We start from the raw sequence: 11413 nt of genomic DNA on the forward strand, positions 1-11413 counted from the left end.
TCTTGAATTTACCCGTGCATCTGAATTTATTTATGATCATTTTTAGGTGTCTTGTGTGTGAATCTATTTTTAGGATTATACAGTTTTGTAGATTTAATTATAGAGAACTTCAACGAAAACTTCTACCGAATATCACCGAGGGATTATCGACACGTGACACGATTCTGTATGTACATACATACATACATAGGTATGTACATATGAATATATTTTTAAATTTAATTAGACACAGCACCCACTACTTGCACATTAAATATGTGTGTACATATAAGTATGTATTTAACTGTACATGTAAATATTTTTGAACCAAATAACGAAAAACATCCGTCCAAGTGAAACTTCTTCATTTTTCAGTTAGGAGATATTAAGCTCCTTCTGCGATAGTTTTATTTATTTCCATAAGATACTGTAGTTTTATATATTTGTTTGGGAAACAGTTAGTCAATCTTTAAAATGGTCTACAAAAGCTTGCACATTCAAACCAAATATTCCGTTTACTGAAAATTCTTACCGATGGCCGACGAACAAAGACTAATAGAAAGTTTTGGCATCTCTGTGCATCCTACACGTCAATACATACAAACGTATATATGTATGTACATACATACATACATAAATACGCGTTCATAATATAACCAAGAAAAAAAGCTATCATTGGTCTGATTAAGCTTCCAATCCAATACATCCTCCCAGACGATCAGTTCCCGTTAGTGTTTAGTCTAAATAGGTTTAGTCCTATGCCAAAGCAACAAAACACGGTTACAAAAAAACGCCCGTTCTACAAACGAAATACAAAGGTGGGTGCTGGGCATCTTGTTGAGCTTGATGGACCCCAGGAACTAGCATTTAAGTTGTCGATTTAAGATATTTGAAATTATTATTAGATATTAGCCCGCAAATTAAATTTGAAATTTAGGTATCGAAAATAAATATTTTTTACCAAAAATATCAATACCAATAATATTGATCGAAATATTTGTTTGGCATTAAAACATTAATTTTATTTATTTGGTATTTTCGGTATTAAAACAATCAAACAATTTCAAAAATTGTCCACAAGGGCTGGAAAATAAAAAAAATGTCGGACTAGAAATTGTTTATCTGACAAAAGCTAGCTGCTAAAAAAAATTCTGCTAGCGCAATCAGCTTTTGTCAGATATAACAACAGAATGCACACCGACAAAAGCCGGTATATCTGGTAATGACAGTATTTATTCATTAGAAAGCGTTTAATCGCTTAATTATATTATTATTGCTCAACCATACATAGATTTTCATGAGCAAAACCTTAAGCGACGCCGAATTAATGCACCAATACACAACAACTTAAAGACCCAGGATATATGTAATTGTTTTTCGATATTACTGAGTTTTTAGAGTCAAAAGCTCGTAAAAAATACCGCAAAAAAATCAAATGTGGGCAAAGCTGCCAGTCCAGCGGAATTAAATTTTGTTGTTTGATTTTAATAATAAAAGGAATTATTGGATAAATATGTGTGTTTTAAATTGTTTTTTAAATAATACATAAAGAAAATTGTTTAGTGTGTTATTAATTTGTCGATGACAGTACAAATAAAAACGTAGGAACATGTGAGACGCTTCGTACGCGTCACAACTTTTATATCCGCTACTCAGGCAGTATATAAATATGTACATACATACACATATGTACATACATATGTATGTACATGCATATGTGCATATGTACATGTGTACGTAACCTTATGTGTTTCATTTTTTACATTTTTTCTACATCTGCTATCTACATCACTTCTCACGCCAACATGCCCTTTTAGCTCGCCACCCTCCTCCAGAGACACACACTGCATGAGGCAGTGTGTGCGAGCGAGAAAGACTGGCAACAAGCAGGAAGGACTGCTGAAAGGGGTGGGGGAAGCCACTGCGAATGAATTTCTTCATTCTGGCTATAATAATGATCAATTCTAGTCCCAGTTCGGTGATCTGATAGATATGGTCATGCCCTACGGGATATCAGTTATACTCTGTAGACTGATATCACAGCAGTCTGGAAGCAAACTTCGGTGGCTCTAGCTCTTATAGTCTTTGAGAACAAGACGGACAGGCAGAATACATATGTATATATATGTATGTACATATGTACTTTATGGGGTCGAAAACGTTTCCTTCTGTGTGTTCGATTTTTCGACCACAAATAAAATATACCCTAATTACTCTTCGAGTACCGGGTATTACAATGTAAATTCGAAAAAATCAAAAGATTACATAGGAATGTCTGTACATACATAGTTACGTACATATATGTATGCACACGTATCACACTAAGGTTACATATGTACATACATATGTAAAACTTATTTAAAAATACATATTACCGGGTATACAAGTTGTGACGGGTATAAAAGTACCCGTGTTTCTGCGGATTTTGTTGTATTTTTAAACAAAAAACGAAGATACTAACGCATTATTTTCATCCATATGTAATAAAAGCTTACCAATTAATTATTTATTTATACATATGTACGGTTTTTTAATATCAATAATCAAATGTGTTCGCGTATGTTTGTCGTGTATTTTTATATATGTAGTTACATTACCACATAGAAGAAATTCTGAATGTAAATCAAAGTTAATCTAAAATGAAAGGCACTTTTTACTTTTATGCCTGTTTGTTAGTCCAAATGCCAGACTGTACTTAATGTAGCTTTCTTGGAAAGGCATACCACGTCTAGTTTTCCGGTCGAAATATCACAGTAAAAGGGTTAAAATGGTAAAATTCCTGGCCCAGCTGAAACCCTGTTCGGGTGATAAACTTTTGGTGGTGTGGCGTGGGCATAATGTGCAGCAAAATCAATATTGAAATCAATAAAAAAAAAATGTATCCAGGAGCAGTTGTCACCCTCAATGCGCTAAAAAATGCACCCCTCAATTAATATGTGAATGAATGTACTTATGTATACATACATGTAGATATGTGTGTATGAATCTATGTACATATACATACATATGTACATGTATATGGTAAGATTTTTTCTCATGGGTACATGGGAAACGTATGTACAATGTAAATTAAATAAAATAAAACGAGCCATGCCATTTAAAGGAAGGCAGGTGCTATGAATGAATGAATGATTGATATGTACATACATACATATGTACGTTTGTACATACATTCATGCATTTGTACATATACATATGTATGTACATATGTTTATTTAGCGCCTATTTATCCTTACTCGCAAATAACCCTATTCGCTCTTTCTTACCCCTATAAGCAAGGAGACTACTGCGAACATTTGTTTAATTTTCTTTATTATTTTTTTTCCCGATACTCGAAGAGTATATAGGATATGTACATTGTATTCGTGGGAGGAGCATTTTGCGTAACGCACAGAAGGAACGCACGAAATTCCCTAGTGAATGGCCATATCTATCCGATCCACGAATTAGGTTCAGATCGAACCATTATTACAGTCAGCCCTCTCCCAACAGCTTTGCTTATGCTTGCATATTGTTGTTATTTTTTCTTGCTCCCACACTCTGCCTCACGCATCGGTGAGGGGAGGGTGACGAGCTAAAAGGGCGTGTAGGTGTGAGAAGTGATGTAGATGTAGAAAACAGATGTAGAAAAAATTTAAAATGTATAATTCGAAAAAATTATAATATGTCATGTGTACATTACATATGTACATACATACAATATATGTACATATGAATGCATATGTACATACATACAATATATGTACATATGAATGCATATGTACATACATACAATATATGTACATATGAATGCATATGTATACTAACTGAGTACCGGGTATAAAAGCTCGGACAAGCGTCTCACAAACGCCCGTACTCGTTTTTTTTCAAAACCCCCACAATACATCCGTACAGGCAGTACGCAGTTTCCTATGCAGAAAGAAACTAAAAAGCTGCAGTAAGTACCTATGGTTGGATACATATTTTGGATATGTGTCTGTGGACTGAAGAAGGGTATGTAAAGACCTAGAAGGGTGACCATCAACCCCACATCAATAAAAGAGCATTGCTCTTAACTTTCTGTTTTCCGAATGTATCGAGACTTGCTATCAAAATTAATGTGTAGGGAAAGTAAAAAAACTACCAACAAAAAACCCTCCGCAAACAAAACACACCCACACACATTTATATACATACATACGTACATATGCATATGTACATACATATGTATGTGTGTTTGGTCTTTGAAACCTGGGGCTGATTCTTTTTCATCACCGTGGATGATCTCCGTTTTTTATATGTACAATGTACATATAAATACATCCATACATAAACCTACGTTTTTTTGTTTTCTCTTTTTTTTTAATTTTGATGTGGGGTGGTGATGGTGGTGTTTCGACTGCACAAGCAACGGAAGGTGGCAAAAATTGCCCATTCCGCCAACTTTGGCTCTTTCCCTGCTTCACAGTTGTTCGTTTTCGAACGCACATTCTGCCTTCGTTCTGTGCCACCACCGACTTCATTATAATTTTTGTCGGGGTAGTTTTTTTCATTTAGGTTTTGTGTGTTGTGTGCATTGTGCTACGAGGAACTGCAAATGCCCTACTCGATGGCCAAATAACCAAATAATAGCCATGACACAGGCCCATGTTCGAAGGGTACTCGGTGTGCTGTGTGCAAGGCCCAGCCAACTCAACTCGAAACGGCACCCCCAAAATTTTTTTCTCTGTCCGTGAAAAATTGGATAAAAAATTCTTGGCAGTTTTAGCATCTGAAATTTCTTACATTGAATTATGGAAAATCGATTTTTTTTGGTTTTGCAAAAATGAAATGACATCTACCCTTGTCCATATGTATGTGTGTACAAATCTTTGTATGTATGTACATATGTATCTATGTATGTACAAATGGTATAAACATATAACATATGTACATATGTATGTATGTACATATTTAATAATTGTAACAGAGCTCAATTTACTTAAGTAAGCAGTTTCCTTTTCGAAATGGATAATATGTACCTGATATAAGCAAATACACACATACAATGTACATATGTATGTACATAAGTCTACAAGGTGCACTATGGTGTAATGGGGGTGAACGTTGGTCGGTGCAAGTGAATCCTCCTGGCGATTAATAAACGAATACATAATTTCATTAATATTTACGAAAGTGGCGAAAACAGTGAGCCGGACGACCGTCGCCACTATTAAATCATATATTTTGTGGCAGACACAAACTCATCCACGATATTCCCAAGAATCCCAGGGCATAGCAAATAATTGATAGCTTACAACAAGAAGGAAGCTACTATTTTTCCAATAAAGGCTCTGAGACTGCACATAGAGAAAATGCACATATGTACGAATCCGGAGCATATAGTAAGCGTCTGAACAGCGATTATAAGCAAATAGAGAGTCATGCATTACCCAAAATGTTGAAATTACTGATTGTTGCAAGCAAATTTTTAGGTGGAAAGCTTGAACGATATCCTGAAATACCGTTGTTTGTCTCAGTGTAGAGTTTGTGAATTATTTAATAACTAAATACGATACGTTTAGTGCACGCTTGTAAAGCATTCTTCTGTATCTTTATCCGTGTTGTTGTCAGCATTATCCTACCGGCAATTTCGCACATACGTCGCATTGTCGTTGGCCTCTTCTCTTGTGGCCCTGCCGACGCTGTTGCTGTTCCCGAATGTGAAGCTAGCACTAACTCTTCATCAAGGGATTCGGAAACATGGTAGAGAGTGGGCGAGATATCTCTTTCGTCGTGTCAGTATCAGGATCACGATTCGAGAACATTAACGCTTTAATTGCCTTTGTTTAATTTACCTTGGTGTATACCGGAAATTTACAGGAACTTCATTTGTACGTCGTCTGCTTAACGTGGAGATGGGCCAGCTGGCCGCCTGCCCAGCTTGTGAGTATGGGGTGTCCGTGTCCAAGTGCTGGGTCCTGGGTACTGGGCATGGGGTCGACTGTTGGTCTTTCCTCCGTGTCGTTCGTGCGTGCCGAGATATGCGATTAACTGCATCAATAAAAGGAGTCACAGCACTGCCAATTGCCCAGGGCCGTTTGTTCCCCCTCGACTAGACACTGGTGTTAAGTTCACGTGCCATTGGGCAGTCGAAGAGAGGTAGGGCGTTCTAGTCAAAAACATATTATTTGATCAGATAACTCAGAAAAGAATATAGATTTAAGCAGATGTTGATTTTTTTTCAGAATGAACATAATATAATATTCGAAAAATAAAACTTTTTTTCCCTCAAGGAACCAAACCAACTTATTCTGAAAGATTTGGGCCATTAACATTTTTTAATAGAGTATGGTTTTTTTGCTATGGCAGAATTTTTTTTTTAATTGTGAAAATTGCTGTTTGTTAATGTTTTTTTTTCAGGCACCGTAATCATTAAAAGATATATTTTAAAAATCGTATAATAACAATTTTGTTTAAATTTTGGCATAACAATTACTGATAATAATTATTTATATTAATTATTATAAATAATAATTATGTTTCATTAAAAAAAACAGCTGTGATATCACAGCAGTCTGGAGGCAAAATTTTGTGGCTCTAGCTTTTATAGTCTCTGACACATACATATGTACATACATATGTATATGCATATGGCTTCCAAAAAATGTTTGGTTTAGTGTAATAATCCAAATGGTAGTTTATGACAATTATTGCTCCCAGCATTGCAGTTTTAAATTGCATGTTTTTACTCTTGATAAATTGTCCCAATGTATGCATCCTTATTGTTCTCTGAAATAATTATATGTAAGAACATACGTACATATGTATGTATGTACATATGTGTGGACTATCTAAAGGAGATTTCGATTTTATATCGATTTCCCCAAAATTTCCTATTTCTATTCATCATATTCAAATAGATTACGCTTATGTACATATGTACATTTATGCCACATATGTATATATGTATGTACATATGTGTACATTCTCTAACTCCGAAGCTGAATTTGTCATTACGCAGTGTCATTGGGATATAATTAATTTCGTTACGGTGAAAGTTCGATTGGGGGCCCATAAGCATAAGTTACAGCATCTTTTTCTGGCGGAGTGGTCGTAAAAGGCACAAAGGCAGCAATTTATATGCTCAAGTTGCATAGTTATTAGTGAGCTGCAAGTGGGACACACACTTAAGCTGTCTTTCTTATCCTGTTCTTGGCATGATTTCCGTGATACACGCAGCAGTTCTACTACCTATGCGCTGGCTAATTTGCTTTTTATAAATATGAATTCGCATCCCTCCGATTTAAGCTAACTATTTACATCCTATCTTTCTCGCAGGACTGCACCCACCCGATAACATAAATTAAGTACACGCGTTTACTTATTTATGTCCATGTGGATATTTACATACATATGTATGTACATATGTACGTTCTTGGTCTTATCTAGCGAATATTCCTCCTTCTAATCAAAAATAATAGAAAACGAGAAGAGACGCTTCTTACGCGTCACAACTTTTATACCCGGCACTCAGTACTACGTCTGCAACTTAGCGGTTATTTGTCAAATTTTACATTTCTTCATCTTCATCTGTCATCTACATCAACAACACTACTCACGCCAACACGCTCCTTTAGCTCGCCACCCTCCCCTAGAGACACACTTTGCTGAGTCAGGGCAGAGTCGCGGCAGAGGCAGCGGCAGAGGAAGCGGCAGAGACGTGTCAGGGGCAGAGGCCATAAACTGTGCGAAGCAGAGTGTGCTGCTATAAGCTGTGGGACGGGGTGGGTTTGGCCACTGAAAATTAATTTCTTCATTATGGCTATAATAATGATCCAATCGGATCCCAATTCGGTGATCTGATAGATATGGTCATTCCCTAAAGAATGGCGTTTTTAGTTTTCTGTTATCTTCAAAATGGTAGATTTGGGAGGTTTTCGCCCTTTTCCGGGGGCGGAAGGGGGCAGGGCTCATTTTTGAAATACACTGGTTTCAGTGTGAGCATACAGCAGTCTGGTGCCAAAATTTGGTAGCTCTAGCTCTTATGGTCTCTGAGAACTAGCCGACAAACAAGACGGACAGAAGGACGGACGGACAGACGGACAGACAGACATGGCTCAATCGACTCGGCTATTGATGCTGATCAACAATATATATACTTTATGGGGTCGGAAACGTTTCCTTCTGTGCGTTACATACATTCACTTTGTGCACAAATACAATATACCCTATTTACTCTTCGAGTACCGGGTATAATTATTTTGACTCACTCTGACTTCTGGTAATGGCTGCACATCAAAAATATTAATACTGTACATCCTACTTGTAGTGTTTATTGGAGCCAAATCAGGGTCCATACATTCTGGGAAGAACATTTAATTATGGAAATTATCGTGCTGGATCAATGTACACTTTGTCTCGTCGGAGGTCGATTCCACAGTCGAAACTTAGGCTGTGAAAGGGTAATTATTGGCAAATGCATTCGAGATTTATTCGAGTTTCATATTTAGCTGAGGAATACGATTTCTTGTAACCGGAAACACCCGTAGCCAGGGCCAGACCGAAGTACGTCTACCTGAAGGGCTACACAATGACTCTCAAATCATGCTTCTGGTATCCAACCCAACCCAACGATTCAACATGCTTGCATTCATATCTACCATGCACGTGAACCTAATGGCCTAAAATTGTTCTAAGGCTCTGTTTATTTACACTTTCATAGAAGAGTACTTACATACATACATACATATGTACATATGTACATACATATGCACCTTTTGTTAAACGCATCGCTAGTTGATATTGTTGCCTCAGCAGGTAACCAATTGGGATAATTCACACGGAATCTTTCTCGAGCTGTTTACCCTTGAGCTGGCTCAAATCTGGATTGTTCAGATGCTTGTTAGGATGGAACATGAAACCATTTCGACCTATAGAAATAGTTTCAATATATACATATGGACATACATATGTATTCTTGATATTCACTAATAGCTGAGTCAATAAAGCCACTGCTGTCAGTAGGAAAATGTATGTTTTGCATACATATGTATGTATATACATACATATGTACACACATAATTATATATGTACATATATATATAAAAGAAAGTCGTGTTTGTTAGAGAAATTGCACGAGAACAGCGCCTTTGGGGCGGAAATGATCGAAGAACACGGATATAATCCGACATTTAAGGTAATTTACATTAAAAACTTTATTTTCTATCATTGTAAAATAAATCTGGAATGTGTTAGATTTCTGTAGTGTTTGTACAAAAAGTGTTTGTAAATCTAACTGTATCTATGGTTTTGACTTTACAGATTCAAGGCCAGATTTACCATCGCATTGGATCATTGCAACCTAAGGAAGATGCACAGCATAAATTCTTGCAAATATACTTCATGGGCAATATGGAAGAACAACTTGACCGGCGTCAAGGAATCAACACAGCTTCGAAAAGAGCAATTATCCAAGATCTGCAGCAAATGCTTCATGAACATCATGCATTTGTCAGGCTGTTCAAGATTGCTTTAGAGCGCATGCCAAGTGATGACTATAAAGTTGTGATCAGAGCAGATAAAAGACCAGCTGGAACACATGAACGCACATTTAATGCTCCAACAATCGATGAAGTGGCAATCCTGATTGTTGGTGAAAACTTGGAAACACGTGATATTGTACTTACACGACGCAATACTGGGCAACTACAAAGAATACATATATGAAACACACCGTTCAAATGACGCGTTACAATACCCGCTGATGTTTTGGCAAGGAGACGATGGATATCACTTTAATATCAAAATGATTAATCCATTGAATGGTAAGATCAATATTGTTGTTTTCATTATAACTTGATATACATTTTATTCTGTTTGCTTTTAGTACTCAAAAAAAGTTGTAATTTCTAATTTAGTAGAAAGTATGTAGCTGTAAGAGTCGTTAACCTATTACGGGTTCTAAAATACAATTTTCACTGATTTGTTTCAGGTGAGGAAACTACCAAGAAGGTTAGTTCGATGAATTATTACGCATATCGTTTGATGATTCGTGAAAATTCTGACAATTATTTGTTGCGATTTCGACGACTGCTTCAACAATATTGCGTTGACATGTACATACATATGTACGTTAAAATCGAAACGGAGCGCCTGACTTTCATTCGGTTGAATCAAGCTAAATTGCGTTCGGAAGAGTATAACCATTTACGCGATGCAATTAGTACAGAAGGAGATTCAGAAAATGTTGGTCGATTGACTATTTTACCGGCGACATACATACATATGTAGGTAGCCCGCGTCATTTGCATGAATATGCGCAAGATGCAATGACATACATACATACATATGTTCGTCATTATGGTCGGCCAGATCTAACACGACTTTCTTTTATATATATAGATAATATTTTGTATCATTGTTTTACGTTCATCAAAGCCTAAATTAGTTCAGCTAAATAGTAACACGACATTCATTGACTGTTAGGCGGTACGAAGTTTGCCGGGTCAGCTAGTTAAAGATTAAAAATGTTTTGTCCGATTTGAAGTTGACTTCCTTACTGGTGTCTATGAGTTTCAAGAACAAAGTAAGGCCCTAGATCTGAGTTGACAGGGCCCACAGTGATTTTAATATTTCTCTATAGAACTGAGACCCTCTTCAAGCGCCATAAGATTCATTAGCAATGAATCATTATCATCACTATTGAAAAGCATATCCTTACCCCTCCATCAAAATAAGTGATCATCAGCAAACCCCAACTGAGCTGAAGAGATTTAACAAAATTTTAATTAATTATGTTGTCGTGGTGGTAATAATGGTTCAAAACGGTAAACGGATAATTATGCTGGCAATTCCGGTCAAGGGCAAGCGGGCAACGGACAGCGGGCAGGGTAGTCGGACGTCGAGAGTGAGGGATGGCATGGGGATGCTCTGATTGCTGCCGACCCCGAACTGGGCGAGGGGAAGCTGCATTTCAATTATAATTGTTTTAACAGAGTTTTAAATGAACGAAATAGGGGAGAAGGGACTATGGTGGACAAAGGCGTTTGACTTCCGGAATTAAATAAGCATAACAAATAAAGCAGCGAGGCTGTGGTGGCTCACCCGCACAGATTTGCTTGGGCATTAATTTGGGATTAAAAACCGTAAAGTATCAGCATTTTCACCATCGTCGTTTGTTAAGTGAGACTTTTAACGAATTTAATTGAAGACCGCTACACACAACCCAGTGACCAGACGGAGCCCATTTTTTGCTTTTGAGACGCATGGTGGAAGTGTATACTACAGAAATACTTCTACCACTGGGAAAAACCATGGATTTTCAATTCAGATGAGATGAGCCAATAGTAGCTATAGAATGACAATAGAAAGAAAGGAGCATGTTCAAGAGGTAAAAGAGGTAGAAACAGAGATGCAAAATACATACATACATAAATGCAAAATCAAAACTTTATTTACCGACATATGTATGTAT

Source organism: Drosophila subobscura, chromosome dot (assembly GCF_008121235.1).
Source record: "Drosophila subobscura isolate 14011-0131.10 chromosome dot, UCBerk_Dsub_1.0, whole genome shotgun sequence".
Lineage (NCBI taxonomy): Eukaryota > Metazoa > Arthropoda > Insecta > Diptera > Drosophilidae > Drosophila > Drosophila subobscura.